The following is an 8,818-nucleotide window of genomic DNA, read 5'->3' as shown; positions in this document are numbered from 1 at the left end:
GGCCAGTCTTCCTCAGCAAAAAGAGGAGGAGTGGCAGCAGTTAGCTCAGGGCTAGTCTTCCTCAAACAAAACAAAACAGAACAAAAAAATAGTTGTAGTAAGAACAAGAATTATGGCTCTTTAAAATCTTTAGCATTTTAAATCCTTTGATCAAGAAAAACGTTCCACTGGTAACAAGACAATTCCTGCAGGAATGACAGTTTGTTCTGTGGGCCTGGAATGTAATTTCCTGCATAGGGAAACTTTTGTAACTTTGCAAGTTACATTTGCCTATGGCATGTTCTTAGATGGTCAGAACCGTGGGTTACACCCTCACTTTGAGGTAATCCCCAAGGACTGGAATGCACAATGGGGGCCCTGGAACTAGGGTTACCTTTTCTTCTTCCTGGAAGTTGTTATAAAGGAGAAAATCAACAGGAGTCAGTCCATTCCAGAGAATGCCTCACAAGCGTTGTCTCCAATCCCATGAGTATTAGGTGTTCGTTTTAGAGACGGGGAAACTGGGGCTCAGGTATTGATTAAGTTACTCAAGGTCGCTCAGTGAATAAATAGATATGACGAGAGTTTGAGCCCAAGTCTACGCTCCAAAAGCCATATTCTTGCCATTATACCACCATGCTGCCCAAAATATGTTCACAAGAGCACACTTGCCTATTTCCCGAATGGAATGTAACTCCATTTGACTAGAGCAGAATCTTTTAAGTGAGTTCCCTGGCCAGTAAGGCAGTGCCAGGCTGGGTGATAATAAAGGGTACTCACTACTCTAAGCACTTTTCATGTATATTCTCATTGAATCCTCACAACATAGCTATTCCCATTTTACACTAGAAACTGAGGCACAGAGAAGTTAGCAACTTGCGCCGAGTTACACGGCTTGTAAATGGCAGAGCCAATGTTTGAACATCTGGCCCCAGAATACCATAGGTGATTAAAAAAAATTCTTTTAAAACCTGTAAAATACATTTTTTGTGCATTTCTTGGATCCAAATCAGAGGACAAAGGTGTAATCAATAAACATTAAAAAATAAAAATACTTCCTTAGTTTTGTAGCTCTGGTTCACCAGGGAAGGTGTTAAAGGGTGGACTCTCTGAGGGAAGTGCTCCAAGCTTATCAAGTAGATAAGCTAATTGCGGCTTTCCTGTGATTTAAGCTTACCTGACCCCAGCTCTCCCAGGGATCCTAGAAATGCAAGGTTAACCCTCCCCAATCTCATCCTTGGGAAAATTAATTTCCTTATTTCCATCCTCGTGAAGATCTGACTCCTTTAATGCCGGGTGCTTCATTTTTACCTTTGACTGAAAAGAACCAGACATCTATGGCAGAGGCTAGCAAGCCTTTTACTTATAACCCACAGTTAGACCACATTTTATATATGACCCAGTACAGAATCACACACACACGCACACAACTGAAACAAATTTCATGAAACATAGTTTATCCTTATCCACTCCAATATGTTTTCTATTTTTTATTAAAAGAATTCTGATTACAACTCTCTAAATTGGTTGCAGGACCATAGAGTGGAAAACTCTAGCTAGGAACCCTAACGTCATGTTCTCACAGAGTTTTAGAACTGCGCCCTTAAACACGTCTCTAGAACTATTTTCTCCATTTTCACATATCCTGGCTATTCATCCACTTGGTCAAGAGGATTCAGCTCTGGGATGTTCTACCATAACCTGCATCTTTGCAATCAGGTTTGAGAACTTTGAAAGGTTGGTTGAGAACCTTCTCCAATTGCAAGTATATGGCTCCTTTCTCTTGTCTCTCCATCAAACACTCGATGAATAACAGCTGGCCTTTGAGCTTGTTAAATACAGGGTACAAGGATCCCAGTAAAACTCTCAGCTGTCCAAAGGTATAAATCCTACGTTCAGGGAAATGGGGAAATAGGAGAACAGGTGAAAACACGAGCCCCAGCCTTGTGGTTAGCTGCACACTCACCTCTCTTTGACCTACTTCAGGGAAGGGTGGTGGAAGGGCTCTTCTTGGATGGAAATAGGAAGCATTTATCACATCAACTAGAGTTTTTGTATCCTAGAAGGGTACAGGTTGTCTCTCATTTGCCTTGTCACTAGCGAGTACATGCTCACTAAGGAAGGAGTCTTACATCACGGGAATACATGGAACATGTGTTAAATGATGAATTGATTTGTTAACGCTGGTTGACAATATGTGACTTTTCTGCCCAGGCCATAAGCATAAGGAAGGGAATGCTAGAGAATTTCAGAGCTGGAAGGTCCTTAAGTTAACCTGGTCCCCAACGTGTGTGTTAGATATGAGAAAGCTGCAGTTCAGGGAGTCACCTCTCGAAGCTTCTGCAGTGGTAAAGTGGTGTGTGTGTGTGTGTGTTCTTACACTTTAGCTATGCTGCCCATACACCATGGATTTTCTGCCTCTCCTGATTCCCCATTTTATCCCCTTTAGAACTCGACATTGGCACACAATGGGTCTCAGTTTCTTTTAGAATATACTATTATGTTAGTCTAGCAATTTTTGAGAAAGGAACAAAAGAAGAGGTGTGAAATTTGGATAGGAGGCACATACATGTAACAGCATTAAATCATCTTAACCATATATAAAGTGTGAAGCTTTCCAGCCTCTACCTTCCAGGCAGAATCAGTTACCTTTATTTCTGTGCTGTTACTGGGCGGGGCATCCAGCTCTGTGGTCCACTGTTTGATTTTAAAATGGGAGACATAGAATGTATACTTATATAGCAAGAAACAGAATATTTGAAATAAACAGAATATTTGGAATAAGTAATCCCAGAAAAGTCAGAATATATACTCATTCATTCATCACACAAGTATGCTTTGTGCACCAGGAAGTGGAAACACAAAATTAAAAAATGACACATTTTCTCACTGAGAGCAGTAGGTAAACAGATGATTACAACATAGATAATGATGGTCATAATGGAGGTGTGGATGCCAGCACAGTGCTGTGGGATTTCACAGGTGAGTAACAAATTCTGTCTGAGAGAGTTATAGAAAGGTTTAAAAAGAGGTGACACTAAGTTGGATCTTTGACATAATTGTACAGAAAATCCTAAAGATCTACAAAATAATTGTTAGAGCTAATAAGTAAATTTAGCGGAGTTGTAGGCTGTAAACTCAATATAAAAATGTATTTCTATATACTAACAACAAAAAAACAGGACAATGAAATAAAATTATACTCCATACAGAGAACTAAAACAGCATTGCAGAGAGATATTAATGAAGACATTAGTAAATGAGTGGAAAGATATACCATGTTTCTGGGTTGGAAGATTTAGTTTTACTAAGATGTCAGTTCTCCTCAAATTGATTTATAGATTCAATGTGGTACCATCAAAATCCAACAGGCTTTTTAGGTTTTTTTTTTTTAGAAATTGTTAAGATGATTTGAAAATGTTTATGCAAATGCAAAGGATCTAGACTAGTCAAAACAATGAAGAAGAAGAACAAAGAAATACCATATAAGGCTACATTAATTAAGACAGTATGATATTGGTGTAAATAGAGCCAAATAGATCAATGGGAAAAAAATTAAAACTTCTAAAAACTTCTGCTCATCAAATAACACTGCTAAGAAAATGAAAAAGGAAGCTATAGTCTGAGAAAAATGTTTGCAGGGTATATCTGACAAAGGTCTTGATCTAGAATATATAAAGAATCTTGCACATCAACAACGTGAAGAACAACCCAGTTGAAAAAACGGGCAAAAGACTTGAACAGACATATCACAAAAGAAGATATACAAATAGTCAGTAGGCTCAGGAAAAGGTGCTAAACATCATTAGTCATCAGGGAAATAGAAATTAAAACCAGAATGAGGTACACCTCACACTCATTAAGACTGAAAATACCAAATGCTGGCAAGGATGTAGAGTAACTGAATCTCTCATACGTTGCTGGTGGGAGTATAAAATGGTACAGTCAGTATGGAAAAATGCTTGGCAGTTCTTTATAAGGTTAAGTACACACATAGCTGATGACTAAGCAATTCCTAAGAACTATGAAAACCTATGTCCACAAAAGGACTTATAGAAAGAGTGGTCATAGCAGCTTCACTCATAATAGCCCCATCTAGAAATAACCCAAATGGCTATCAACAAGAAAGAGGATAAACCAATAGTAGTTCAATCCCACAAAACTAGACAGCAATGGAAAGTGGTGAGCTACAACTATGAGCACAACATGAATGAATCTCATAAATATGATATTGAGCTAAAGAAGGCAGATGCGTCTACAAAACTCATCAAACTGTACAGTTAAGATCTGTTCATTTTATTGGGTGTGAAATTTATCTCAAAAGTAAATTGGGTTTTTGAGAATGAGTAGAAGATTCAGATTCAGGTTCAGATTCAGAAGAGGGGAAGAGAATTCTGGACAGAAGTAACTATTGAATGAGGATTGATAAATGTGATTGACACTTTTTTTTCTTGTCATGATGATAACTCTTGTGTTGTTATATCATGTGATTTGTAGAATTGAAAAGAAGCAGGGAGAAAAAGGACAAAGAAGTAGATGGGGACCAGATCATGAAAGACTATACCAGGCTAAGAAGACTATATTTATTCACTAGTAAGCAGAAGAGTAATGCGATCATAAAATCTGAAAGGTTTGTGGGGTAGGGTGAACGACCAAGAGCAGAGGGTGGTAAGTTTTTCTCTAAAAGAGAAGACAGTAAATATTTTAGGCTTTGTGGGTGGTGTAGTCTCTCTGGCACCTGCTCAACTCTGCCAGTGTAGTGTGAAAGCCACCATAGGCGAAAGGAGCAAGAGTGAATGTGTTCCATTAAAACTTTAATATGGACACTGAAATTTTGATTTCACGCAACTTCTGTGTGTCACAAAATATTACTCTTATTTTGATGTTTTCAACCATTAAAAAAATATAAAAAACCTTTCTTAGCTGTGAGTCATCATAGTCATCTTTCTGGATAATGGTCTTTTGAGAACTACCCATGTGCCAGAAGCTAGCCTCCCAACCACACTGGGTAGTGACATCACCATGACCTCCACTTCAGAAACAAGGTACCAGTGCCCAAAGGAGTGAAGGAGCTGCCCTTGGAGCCCAGCGTTGGTGGCAAAGCTGCACATGGACCTAGGCATTGGCTCACAGTTAATGCTCTTGTCCAGAAGGCCATCAGGCCTCCTATGATACGGATCAAAGGCATCATTGACCAAGAATATGTTTAGTGCATAAATTTGGAAAATAAAAAGCTAAGTGGCTAGAAATATGAATAAAGTGGACAAAAATCTTAATTATGAGAGACCAGCATATTTCTGAATAGGCAAATTAGTCAGATGAAAAAATAATTGAATATGGAGGACTAAAATATCATAATGAACATGCTTGATCTAACAGACATATAAGGAAACATTTGTTGCCCCCAAAGCAGAAATCGTGCATACCATGATCAATAAGCAGAGTGCAATAAAGTTAGAAATGAACAATAGAAGCAAGTTAGGAGAAAGAAAAACCTAGGCACTAGGAAATTTAACGATATACTCCTAAATTACTCCTGGGTTAAGAAAGAAAGAAAAATGGCAATTTAAAAAATGTGCAAATGAACGAGTGCTTTTCATACTAAAATCCAACCAAAGCAGCTTTCAGAGGTTTCCTTAAAAGAAGAGAGAAGTTTGGACACACACCAGACAGACCCTCACAGAACACCATGTGAAGATGGACGCACAAATGGGAGTGATCTGTCTAAAAGCCGAGGAACTTGAAAAATGGCCTGCAACCACTAGGAGCTAGAGAGAGGGAGGGACAGACTCTCTCTAGTCTCTAGAACTGTGAGAGAATAAATTCTGTTCTTGAAGCCTACCAGTTTGTGGTATTTTGTTACAACAGCCCCAGCAAACTAACATACTATGTAAAATTTTATGTCAGTAAATTTGCAAACCTAGATGAAATGGGTGATCACCTTGGAAATATAAATAACTAAAATTGACTCACAAAAAGGCAAAACACCTGAAATCATAATAAAAATCAGCACCCTCAAAAAAGTAGAGACTGTGTAGTTTTATGAATAGAATCTACCTAACCTGCAAAAAAGTAGATAATCCCCATGTTATAGACAGCATTTTAGTGTGTAAGAAAAATGGCTCACAGTCATCCTACAGGGTTTAACATATGCTGCTAATAACAGCAGAGAAGGGGAGCACACAAAAATAAAACTGCAAGAATGTCTTATTTATGCATATAAGTAGTAAATTTCTAAGCAAAAAAAAATAAAGGAACCATCAACAAAGTGAAACGACAACCTATGGAATGGGAAAAAATATTTACAAACCACGTATCTGATAAGGAGTTAATGTCCAAAATATGTAAAGAACTCATACAACTCAGTAGCAAAAAACCCCAAATAATCCAATTAAAAAATGGGCAAAAGACTTGAATAGACGTCTTTTCAAAGAAGATATATGAAAGGCCAACAAGTGCTTGAAAAAAATGCTCCACATCAGTAGTCACTAGGGAAATGCAAATAAAAATCACAATGAGTTATCAAGACACAGCTGTTAGAATGGCTCTCATCAAAAAGATGATAGATTAATGCTGGGGAGGATATGGAGAAAGAACTTTTGTGCACTGTTGATGGGATTGTAAACTGGTGCAGCCTCTATGGGAAACAGTATGGAGGATCCTCAAAAAATTAAAAATCCAAATACCATACGATCCAGCAATTCCACTTATGGAAATACATCCAAAGAAAACAAAAAACACATTCAAAAACATATCTGCCTTCCCATGTTCACAGTAGCATTATTTACAGTAGCCAAGACATAGAAACAACCTAAATGTTTGTCTGTGGATGAATGGATAAAGGAGCCGTGATATATATACACAAAGGAATACATGCATTGAATGAATATATTCAGCCATAAAAAACTACAAAAATCCTGCTATTTTCGACAACATGGATGGATAGACCTTGAGGGCGTCATGCTGAGTGAAATAAATCAGCGAAAGACAAATTTGGTATGATCTCACTTGTGTGTGGAGTCTGAAAAACCAACCAAACAACAAACAAACTCATAGAAAAAGAGATTAGGTTTGTGGCTACCAGAAGCAGGGGGAGGGAGAAGGGGAATTGGAGACAGGTGGTCGAAAGGTACAAACCTCCACAAGATACATGAGCGCTAGGGATGTGACGTGCATCACGGCGACTCGTTAACACTGCTGTGTGATGTATTTGAAAGTTGTTAAGAGAGTAAAGCTTGAGTTCTTAGCACAAGGAAAAAATTTTTTTTTCTCTTTTGGCTCTGTCTTTTTGCCGTAGCTATGAGATAACTAAATTTATTGCAATAATAATTTCACAGTATATGTAAGTCAAACCATTATGCTGTATACCTTAATCTTATACAGTGATGTGTGTCAATTAGATCCCAATAAAGCTGGAAAAAATTTTTGCAACAGAGACCATAAAAAATAACAACCCTTTATAGAGTGCCTTTCACATAGTAAAAGCTCAAGAAAATTACAGGAAAACATGTATTATTTAACAAATACGTTATTTCATTCCTACTGTCACCTTGCAAAGGAGGAGTGTTTTATACATGGGTAAATCGAGTGGAGCTCATATTTGAAATTGTATTATCTGACTTTTAAACTTGATTTTGCCCCTACATACTCCGGCCATTCAGGATGTGTGCTGATAGAGTCATAGGGAAATCAGGCCAAGAAGAGACATCGAGACCTGAAAGAAAATATAGTCTGAAACCTGGTGCTGAACGTTGCAGTAGGTAGACTGGTAGAAGCATCTGTTCCGACCCTCAGCTCCCCTCCCTGTGCCCACAGCGGCACCTGATGATCACTGGCGGAAGTGGACTGAGTTGTCCTGCAGATTTAGTCAGTCCTGTGCAAGGCTGGCAAAATGAATAAATAGACAAAGCAGTCCAGGCGTCCCTGGGGAACCAGCACTCTTATAACCTAAGTGAATCCAATTCGCCCGGAAGTCTTCTCCTCCTGACGTGTGCCCACTGCTGGGTTAGCGTCGAGAAGACTTGCCTGGATCAGAGGCCTTCCTTCTGTTCCCACAGGGGCCAACCTGTAGGTTATTTTTGTTGTCAAGCCCCAAATAGCTTTCTTTTGTAGCCCTATCACAGTTATAATTTTTCAATCAATTTTTGTTTTATTTGTATTCTTTACTATATTCCATGCTCCAGGCAGAACCTTTGTCGGGTTTGCTTCCATTATGTTGTGAAGGGATCCTAGCCTGTGTGGTCTTGTGCACACCTTTGAGGTTCTTTGAGGTAGACGATGCAACTTCCTAGGATGCTTGAGGTGTGAGGGCTGCTGACCCAGCTCCACTCCACTTCCAGGTTTGAGGGAAGGAAGCTTTACCCGAAGCGTCTCCCACGCAGACACTCAGTGAATAAACATCCATCGGCAAAGTAAGTAGAAGTGCTCTGACCTCACCTTGCATGAAAAGATCGCTCAGTATAGACACAACATTCCAATGATCTAGAGCAGGGAAGAACAAGCTAAGCTCTAAGCCATATTTTTGTAAATGAAATTTTACTGGCACATAGCCACATTCACTCATTTAGGTATTGTCTGACTGCTCTCCTGCTATGACGGTAGAGTTGAGTAGTTACAGACACGCTGTGGCCCACAAGCCTAAAATATTTGCTATCTGGTCCTTTACTGCAAAAGTGTGCTGCTCTAGAAGCCTAATTTGGAACCCTCTAGTTGGCACTAAGCCATTGGAAGTCCTGCTAAAGCAACAGTGAGGCATGGACCCAGCAGGGCCTGAGCCTTGGGGGCCATTCTGAAGGATGTGGAGACAAGCCTCATTGTTGTTAGTCCCTGTTCATGCAAG

General features: G+C 39.1%; 1 long non-coding RNA gene across 2 annotated transcripts in view; it reads left to right on the top strand.

Annotated features, from left to right (window-relative positions):
• Positions 1-8,818, top strand: part of LOC102147348 (uncharacterized) — a 117,741-nt gene that overhangs the window by 34,964 nt on the left and 73,959 nt on the right. The window lies entirely within an intron of this gene.

The sequence above is a fragment of the Equus caballus genome, chromosome 9 (assembly GCF_041296265.1).
Source record: "Equus caballus isolate H_3958 breed thoroughbred chromosome 9, TB-T2T, whole genome shotgun sequence".
Taxonomy (NCBI): domain Eukaryota; kingdom Metazoa; phylum Chordata; class Mammalia; order Perissodactyla; family Equidae; genus Equus; species Equus caballus.
This window is presented reverse-complemented; position numbering and strand designations above follow the sequence as displayed.